General features: G+C 42.8%; 1 pseudogene; it reads right to left on the minus strand.

Annotated features, from left to right (window-relative positions):
• LOC143680209 (mitochondrial fission regulator 1-like pseudogene) lies at positions 1–637 on the minus strand (annotated as a pseudogene).
• Positions 638–10215: the final 9578 nt, after the last annotated feature.

Below are 10215 nucleotides of genomic sequence, written 5' to 3' on the forward strand. Positions count from 1 at the left end.
CTATCGATTTCCTTTTCTACTGATTTCTTCATCCTTCAGAGCAACCTTCCTCCTTAAGAGCTTAGAGATAAGGACAGCAGGGTATTCCTCCTTCAATAAACTCCAGTTTAGATCTCAGCTGTTTCATCCAGTGACAGTCCTTCAGGAAATCCATCATGTCTGCAAAGCTGCTGGCCCTGGACAGAGAGATGCAGTCATCCTGGTCAGATGAGCCGCAGGTGGCTTTGTGCTCTGGTTTGCAACATTCAGGGCTGGTAGAACAAAACAGGGGCACTGATGGAAGCTCAGGGACCTCTACCTTGTTCTCCTTGGTGATGTCACCACAGTGGCTGCCACTGTCTTGGTCATCTGGCTGCACAGCTGACTCAGTTCATTCTGCAGCAATGTGGTATGGCTTAGGCCAGGAGCCTCTCTTCAGGCCTGACCCGGGCATAGGACTCCTCTTCATCTGCAGCCATCCAGGCGATATCAGTCAAAGTAGGGACTGGGGGCACATCCCTCAGACACAGGTTAGAGGTAATGGACAGGAGCTCAAAGGAAGCCCAGAAAAATGGATTCGGGCCAGGTTGGTCCCAATTCTTCGCACTATGCTTTGAGCAGCTCCATGTGGCCTGTTTTGTCAAATTGGGATGCCACATTAGCTCCCATTCCCAACATTTCAACTGGCTCCTGCACTTAAAGGTCAGGGCAGCTCTGGGGGCTTACGGAAGTGGAAGGCATGACCCCTTCATCTCAGGCCATTTCAAGGAACACCAGACTTCCTCCTACCACACTCCGTTCATCACTCTTGACCCAACATTATTCCAAATCCCCCATCTTCTGCAGGAAAAGACTGGAAAATAAACACTTCTGAGCACCTACTGTGTGCTGGCACTATGCTCCTTGCTTTACATGGGGCATGGCCCCAACTGACCCCTAACAATCTCATTGATGATGGGGCTCAGAGAAGCTAAGCAATCCCAGAGCCAAGCTCTCTCCCCTCAGCTGCAGGGTGGTGTCCTCACATGGGCACTGGCCAGGGCATCTGGAGGCCTGAGCCAGCACTGTGATATTTAGCTGTGGGACCTCAGGCAGAAGATTTACCCATGTTGAAACTCAGTTCTCACGGTTTAAAAACCCAGGGAACAGGGTTTTTAAAGCTCCTGTCTGTTCTGGAAGTTCTGCTATTTATCATTTTCCTAGCACTGAGCTCCTTATGATGCACTGAATGTTACAGTGGGAAGTATTCCTGTCCTCAGAGAATACCCCACCTTGTTGGGGACATAGGTGGTAGATAGTGATGTCGGGCAGTATGTGGTCACATGCCTGTGCCACGTCCTCCAGTCCCAGGGTTCTACCATCCCTTATAGCCCAATAACCCCCAAATCTCCTAGCCCCAGACTTCTGCTGAGCTTTAGACCCACAAAGCCTGAACATGTCCCAAACAGAAACCTTCATCTACCCCTAAATCTGCCCCTCTTCGTGTTTCTTCCAACTCCATGAATTCATGAATGTCACTGCCACCTGGATGCCACCCCTCCTCCCAATGCCAGGTCTCCAGCTCTCATCTGCAAAGAATGACTAATCTCAGCCCTTATCATTGCTAATTGCAAGAAACTGATGACTTGCTTCCTAGCCTCTAATCCACTGCCCCCCCTTGCTGCCAGAGGTCACCCACACATTCTCCTCCATTGACTAATCATCGTTTCAGACAAAGTTCAAAACCCTTAATATAGTATTCGTTGAATTAATATTTATTGTGAACTCTATTGCCAGTGACTACTGTAATACTTGGGATATAGGGACTTACCAGACGAGTTCTTCGTGGAACTTACATTTCAGTAAGGGGAGATAGCTCCTAAGCAATTGAGAAAACCAATATATAATATAATTTCAGATTATGATACGGTCCCCGTCTGCTCCAGTTCTTCATGGGCATCCTCACTGCTGCCATCCAGTTCTCCATCACATCATACAGCTTCCTAGCTCTGTCTTTGCACATGCTGCATTTACCTCCTGAGCAAACACTAATAATGATGACGATGGTGGTGGCAATGAAGATGTTAACGATAGCAAACACTTACGACTGTTCTAGGAACTGTTCTGAGCACTTCGTATATCATTTAATCCTTACGAGGTAGCTACCATTTTCATGCCCATTTTATAGATGAGGAAGCAAAGGCACAAGGTAGTTAAGTAACTTGCTCTGTGGTAGGAATTTGAGATACATCACTGAACAACAGAGAGTAAGATTCTTGTCCTCGTTCTGGTTGGGGGACCCAGACAATAGACAAGATAAGTTAATCATATAATATGTTTTAAGGGGAAACTCCTGCAATAAAGTGGAATAGGAGAGGGTTTGCCAGGGGTGGGAGTGTCGAAAGTGCCAAGATGGGGATTGCAGTTTTAAATAGGATACTTGGGGAGGGTCTCATTCTGAATACAGTATTTGAGCAAAGACTTGAGGAAGGTGATGAAGCAAGCTATGTACATATCTGGGCCAAGCACACTGTAATCAGAGGCAGCAATCAGCGCGAATGAGACAGGAACATGGCTGGTGCAATCAGGGAGCAGCTGGGAGGTCAGAGATGCTGGAGCAGAGTGAGCAGGGGGAGATGGTGGAGCGGGGTGGAATGTGGTCAGAGAGGACATGGAAGCCCAGGTCATGTAATGCCTTAGGGACCATATAGGGACTTTGGCTTTCACACTTAGGGAGATGGGGGCCGTGGACAGTTTTGAGTATGGACATGATCTGAATTTTGTATATCATATGATAACTGTATTATAAATTGTATATGTTATATACTATGTATTAAGTTATTGGTTGTCTATTATATATTGCATATTATCTATTATGCTTTGGTATTGTGTTGAAAACAGTCTGGGCATTGAGGGAAAAGGTAATAGTAGGACAGCCAGTTAGAAGGCTCTTGCAATAATCTTGCTGAGAGCCAATGGTGGCTCAGACCAGGGAGGCAGCTGAAAATCGGTGGTGGATATTAGTTCGCCCTGAACAGCAGATTTGATAAAGACTCTTGGAAAATGTTGACCCTTCTAGTCATGTTAGCATAGGTTAAAGCCCAGCAAGCCACAGCACACCTATAATCAAACAAACTGAGGGGTCATGATTTCCTGGAGTAAGGGAGAACGCCTCCCTGGCCTCTTAGTAAGAGTGAGTCAGACTTGTTGGAGGGGTTGGGGTTTGTGTTAGGGGATTTGGGCGAGGTTTCAAGGAAGTAGGGGTTTGTTCTGAATTGGGTGCCGTCTGGAAGTGGGAGCAATCTGATGATTGGTAGCGGACTTTCGTTATGTAGGACTCGGGAGGACACAGTGGAGTTAGAGGTGTCCTTGATAAAGAAGCAGCGTCACTCACACGAGCTGGGACAGGGGTGTTGGTTACTTCTGCGGACACACAGCATCCTTATCTTTGTCCAGTCTTCAGTCCTGGTGAAGGGCTGGTCTTATTTTGTCTTTTTCCATCATGATCACAGAGTAACCCTCATGGAACTGTTAATGTTGAGAGGGAACTCACAGCCTCGTCCTAACTACCAACTGCCAGGACTATTTTTCATTTTGTTTTTGTTTGTTTTCTCTTTCTCACAAACTGTAAATCCAAAACAGACATTAATTTTACATGTTGAGGGGCAAGCTCAGCTTGAAAAACTCCGACGGTTCTGAGTGGATCATCTCAGAAAGTCAAATATCACCCCCCTTACCCTGACACACACACATCACTAGCCATTAGGGAAATATAAATTAAAACCACAGTGAGATACAACATCATACCCTCTGGAATGCTGCTATTAAAAAAATAAAAACCAAAAATACAAGTGTTAGAGTGGATGTAGAGAAATAGAAACACTCAGTGATTGTGGGAATGTATGGTGTGGCCGCTGTGGAAAACAATTCAGCATTTGCTTAGAAAGCTAAGTACAGATTTGCCGCATGAACTGGCAATCATGCTACTAGGTATATTCCCAAATGAATTAAAAGCAGTGACTCAGAGATATTTACACAACCATGTTCATAGCAGCATTATTCACAATTGCCAAAAGTTGGAAGTAACCCAAGGGCCTGTCAACAGATGAAAGGATAAGCAAATGTAGTATATACATGCAACAGAATATTATGACGCCGTGAAAAGGAACAAAGGACTAATACATGTGACAACATGAATGAACCTTGAAAAACCATATTGGGTGAAATAAGCTAGACACACAAAATATTTGACACAAAGTCAAACATTATATGATATCACTGATATGAAATAAGTAGAATAAGTAAATTCATGGACAGAAACTAGAATATAGATTGGAAAGGGTATAGAGAATGGAGAGTTAAGGCTTAATTGGAACAAAATATCTTTTTTTTTTAAACTACTATATGTATATATATATATATATATATTTTTTTTTAAATATATATATATATATTTTTTTTTACATGGGCAGGCACCGGAAATCAAACCCAGGTCCTCAGGCATGGCAGGAGAGCACTCTTACCTGCTGAGCCACGGTGGCCTGTCCCAAAATATCTTTTTTGGGTGATGGAAAATTTTGAGGATGGTGGTAATGGTAGCACAGCATTGTTAATTGACACCACTGAATCATTAATCTGAATGTGGTTATTTAGGTTGTATATATTCTAGTAAAATAAAAGTTTTAAAAAATGAACAAAATAGACATTTCTCCAAAAAAGATACATAAATGACCAATAAGCACATGAAAAGATATTCAACACTATTAGTCATTAGGGAAATGCAAATCAAAACCATAATGAGATACCATTTCATACCCACTAGAATGGCTACTATTTAAAATGAAGAGAAAATGGAAAATAACAGGTGTTACAGAGGATGTGGAGAGATAAGAACACTCATTCATTGTTGGCGGGGATGTAAAATGGTGCAGCTGCTGTGGATGACAATTTGGTGGTTTCTTAGAAAGTTAGGTGTAGAAGTATCATGCATCCCAGCAATTCTGCTTCTAAATATATATATCCAAAGAATTAAAAGCAGAGATTCAAACATATTTGCCCCCTGATGTTTGTACAGCATTATTCACAATTAACAAAAGATAGAAGCGGAGCGGGCCATGGTAGCTCAAGGGTAGAGTTCTGTGACCTGGGTTCAATTCCCGATGCCTGCCCGTGCAAAAACAAAAAAAAAGTTAGAAGCATGTCAAGTGTCCATTAACAGATGAACGGATATATATATATATACACATACACAATGGAATATTATTACATCATAAGAAGAAAGGAAATTCTAATATAAGTGACAATGTGAATGAATATTGAAGATATGTTAAATGAAATAAGCCAGACACAAAGGATAAATATTGTATGGTCTCACTTGTACGAAACAATTAGAATATTCAAATTCATAGACTCAGAAACTGGAATACAGGTGACCTGGGGCTGAGGTAGAAGTAGGGAATGGAGAGTGGAGTAGCTTAATGGGTGCGGAGTTTCTGTTTGGGGTGGTAGAAAAGTCTCCGTGATGGTCGGTGGTGATGGCAGCACGACTTTGTGAATGCAATTAGCACCTGAATTGTATATATGAAAGGGGCTAAAATGGGAAATTTTAGGTTGTACATACGTTACCAGAACACAAAAAATTAATAAGCCATAGAGCTGTACAACACAGCGAACCCTAATGGAAACTATGAAACATAGTTAACAAAATAATTATAATAATATTGTTTCATCAATTGTAACAAAGTTAACACACTAATGCAGAGTGCTGATGGGGAAAAATGTGTGTGTGTATCATGGACGTCTACGGGAATTCTGTACTTTCTGCATGATTTTTCTGTAAACCTAGAATTTCTCTACTAAAAGAAGAAAATGAAAACACACACACAAACGTTGACCAAAAACATTCATCTAATACGGAAGTTCTCATCTACTTCATCACGACTTTGCTAATCAATTCTAGATTTCCCCACTTTCCTTTGACTGCAGAAATCATTCACCTTATCTATTCTGTGATCTGTGAAGAATGAAATAAGGTGAGAAAGTGGAAATATGGCTACAATAGGAAACTTTTTAGTTAAAAAAACAAAACAAAAACACAGGAATAATCATGACCCAGGTAATTAGAAAACAGACTTTGGAAGGAACAAACAGGGTAATAACAGGAAACAAAGGTAACACTAAACAGCTGGCAGAGTTAGGATCTCCGCAGTGCTGGTGACTTACTGAAAATGGTGGACTGAGCATTCCTTTCTCCTGGGCATGGTCAGGAAACAGCCAGAATCTTGCTAGCAGATATCAAGGCATTAAGTCCCCAGAGCATTTGCGATCAAAGACTCTAGAGCTGGTCTGTGTTTAATCCACGCTCTCCCACTATGGTAGAATGATTACTGAAAATAGTCACACTTCTACATCCTTTTCTGTATCCCAGACCTTTGCAATATAACTTGGTAGCTTCTTCCATTAAGAGTATATTCCCTCTCCTTGAATCTGGGGACTTGTTTTGTCCAGTGAAAAGTGGCAGAAGTGACCATGTCAGTTCCAAGCCTAGGCATACTTTCACTGTCTTGGAATCTTGCCACCATGATGCAAATAATCTTGGGCTGGCTTGCAGATGAGAGAGTCACGTGGCTCAGTCAACACCATAGCCCCAGCCAGCCAGTCCCCAGATATCTGATTAAGGCCATTTTAGATCAGTCACTCTCACCAGGTGACTCAAGAACAAGCCCAGCTGAGATCAGCTAAGTAAGGCTGGCCCAGATAAGCTATAGGTCTACGCAGTGTACCCACAGATTCATAAATAATAAGCACTTCGTATTTTAAATCACTGAGTTTGGGGATACCTTGTTACCCAACAATAGCTAACTGATATAACTAGTAGTAGCTTTTTGAATTTGAGCAATTTACTTAATCTTTCTGGGCCTCGGTTTTTGCATCTGTAAAGCGAGGGTGATAATAATAGCAACTATCTGATAGGATGGTTGTAAAGATTATAAAAATTAATATATGTGACACGTGATGCACTTAGAGTAGTGTCCATCACATACAAGTGTCTATGAAGTATTGATCACCTACCATGTATTAAGCACACAGATACATATTTTCCCATTGTGTTATTGCTATTCACATTTTACAGGAAAAAGGGTCAGAGAAGTTGAGTAATGGGCTGAAAACCACTCAACTAATAAGTGGCAGATGTGGGATTGAACTAATTTGTCTTAACTTTCCAGCCTGCTATCTAAATCATTATACTACCTTGTCTTTGAAGCCGCCTCTCTGAAATGGCAAGGTGTAAGGAGCTAGGACAATTACGCTCCTCCTTAAGTAAGAATCCATTGCAAATAAAAGATTGAATCTCATGTTATTACTTTTTGCAAAGTTTAAATTAAAATATGGTCCAGGTGGTTTAGTGACCAAAGCTTGGAAATCATCAACACTGTAAGTAAAGAGATACTTTTCTAAATGATGAAAACTCATATTCCATTATCTAGCACCTAAATGCATTAGATCCCTTGCCCTTAGGACCGTCCGTTCCTTGGTTATTTAAATTTTGAATTTTTCCTTTCTTCCCTAAAGCAATTGAATAACTCATCCAATTTAGAAGATTCATTGACATGAATGAACTTGAGGGCAGTACTTAATAAGATCTGAACACAGCTTTTTTTAAATTTAAGAACTTCAATTTTTAAAGTCAATGTTAATTTCAGCCCTATTGACTGAAGAAACGTCGATTTAACCCCTTTACCCACAGACTGTTTAGTAGCCATGATAATACTTATCATTTCTATTAAAATTTCGTATCTTTATTCAAATTACTGATAAACAATAAAACTGAAACAGATAAATTTCAGTGATTGTAATTCTAAAAAGCCAAATTTATCAAGCAAGGCCAAGGAAAAAGCTTGCTTTGCCTGATATGACCACAGGGAGGCAGCAGAGAGTAAGGAATGAGCTACTGGTCTTTCACAGGTGTAGGGAAGTCACTGCGCAGAAATGGACACAGCACTAGCAGACTTGGGTTTGAGTGAGTCTTGTCAACCCTGTAATAGGCTGGTTCATGTCCTGGCTCCTTATCTGAAATTCTGGAATGCTCTGAGCATTAGGTGAAACATGGTATTGGAGCATTTTCTTTTAAGTAGACTTAAAAGAAAAGCAGTTTTGGAATCCTGGGTTTGAATCCTGGTTATGCCATTTTATCCAAAAGTCAATAAACATTTCCTGATTAATGCTTACTGTGTACAAGGCACTGTGCTAAGTACTGGGAATCAGATAATATCTAACATTCATGGGATGTCAACATTGGGCCAAGCGCTATTCAGACCACTTTATATGTCTCATTTCATTCCATTCTCCCTGTGAGGGAGCACTTTTCTTATTTTATATGTGAGGGAACTGAGCCTTAAAGAGGCTTAAGCAACAGTCCAAGGTCATATAGTGAGTGAGTGATGGACACAGGATTCCAACTCCAGCCTTCCGATTCCACAGCCAGTGCTGTGAGCCCCTATGCCACGCCATGTCTCCCATATTATTAAGGTTAGTCATATGAGCCCTGGCCTTGAGGAACTTGGTTTAAGGGGGAAAAAAACTGGGAACAGATATGTTACCATGCCATGCCATACAAAATAGCTGCAATCAAAGAAGTGGGAGCAAGTCCTCACAAAGTGGTAGTCTAGGAAGGCTTCACTGAGGAGGTGATATTTTTGCTGGCTTTGAAAGTTGATGTTCCTCTCCCCACACTTCCTCTCCCTCAAAAAGAGGAGAAAGAGGAAGAAGGCACAACAGGCAGAGAGAACAGTATGTTCAGAGCACAAAAATAAAAACGGAAGTTAAGAGCCTGTGAATGGAGGTTCACTGGGCAAGAGGTAAGTCCAGAGAGGGAGCTGGGTTACATTGGAGAAATCCTTGGATCTCATGGTAAGATTTGGACTTAGAATCAAAATGAACCTCTGAAGGACTTTAATGCAGGCATGATGCACCATGTATAACTTTTGAAAGATGCATCCTTAGATCATTTAAGGGGGCAGGAGTCAGCAATGATAAAAGTAAGGGGATACAGGAGGGAGGTGGGCCAGTGTGCAAAAGCGAGGAAACCTGGACAAACAGGGTGAGTCTGAGCATTGTGGAACGTTTGTTTTTCAGGGGTAGGTGAGGGAGAGCCAAGAGAGCAGGGTGGAAGGGCCCCTAGGAGTTGGATCATATTTGCCTACTAAGACGAAACCTGAGGCGCTCAGGGGAAGAGGATGGAGCCAGTGAGTCTAAAGACATGGGGGCCCCCCTTGCTAGCTGTGTGATCCTCATTGCATCACTCAGGCTCTCTGAGAACCAACACCGGGTGGGACTGTTTTGGGCTTGGCAACCAGAAGATCTATGGCTGAGTGAAGAATTACTCTTCTTACAATGTGCCTCCCACCTTCAGGGGACACCACCACTGGTTCCGAGACCATCCTGTATGTGCAAGGGAGTTGAATGGGAGGCATTAGCTGGGAACAAGCCTGGCGGGAGGGTCTCCCGGATTAAGCACCAGCCCCGATTATCGGTGTCCACCAGCCCTTTTAGCTCACTCTCTGGTTACACCCATCTTTTCCTACTGGAAAAAATATACATTTTTGCCCTTATCTGAACATTTTCAGAATCCCCCACCCAACCATTAAATGAGGCCACTTGCAGGAGATGGCACAATGACAACTACTTATGGTTTTCTGTTCAGCGTACAAGACACAGTCAATACACTCATGATAACGGGCAAAAGGATGGGAGGAAAGTAGCGAGGGGGGAATGCACCGATGCCCCTCTTTCATACCTCCATGCTGCCTTAGGCTCTTTTCTTTTTCTATTCCTCCTTAGTCAAGCCCGTCTACCCAGCTCTCCAGGCTGAGCTCCTCCCCGGGTGACAGGGTTCAGATCCCCTTGCTGCCACTCACTTCCCGGGCGCACCCCTTCCTCCCAGGATTGGCTCCCCAGCTGTGGTATAGGGTGGTCAGACCTCCTCGCCGAGCTGCTGGGACACTGAATGGGGTGAGGGCCTGCCACAGTGTTCATTTCCATCTTCCCTCCCAGGTCCCCCAAGCATCCTTATCCCTCCTGGCCTCACCCGCAGACTCACCCCTTAGAGCTGGGTGTGGGGGGCAGTTCTGTGGGGTTTCCTACCCAGCACACCCGAAGTCTTCTCACTTTACCCTGACTAGCAACAGGGGAGAAATGAAAGTCACTATAAGATGCAGATCTGTGTACAAGCGGGTATTTCCAACTAGAGAAGAGAGA

The sequence above is a fragment of the Tamandua tetradactyla genome, chromosome 4 (assembly GCF_023851605.1).
Source record: "Tamandua tetradactyla isolate mTamTet1 chromosome 4, mTamTet1.pri, whole genome shotgun sequence".
NCBI lineage: Eukaryota > Metazoa > Chordata > Mammalia > Pilosa > Myrmecophagidae > Tamandua > Tamandua tetradactyla.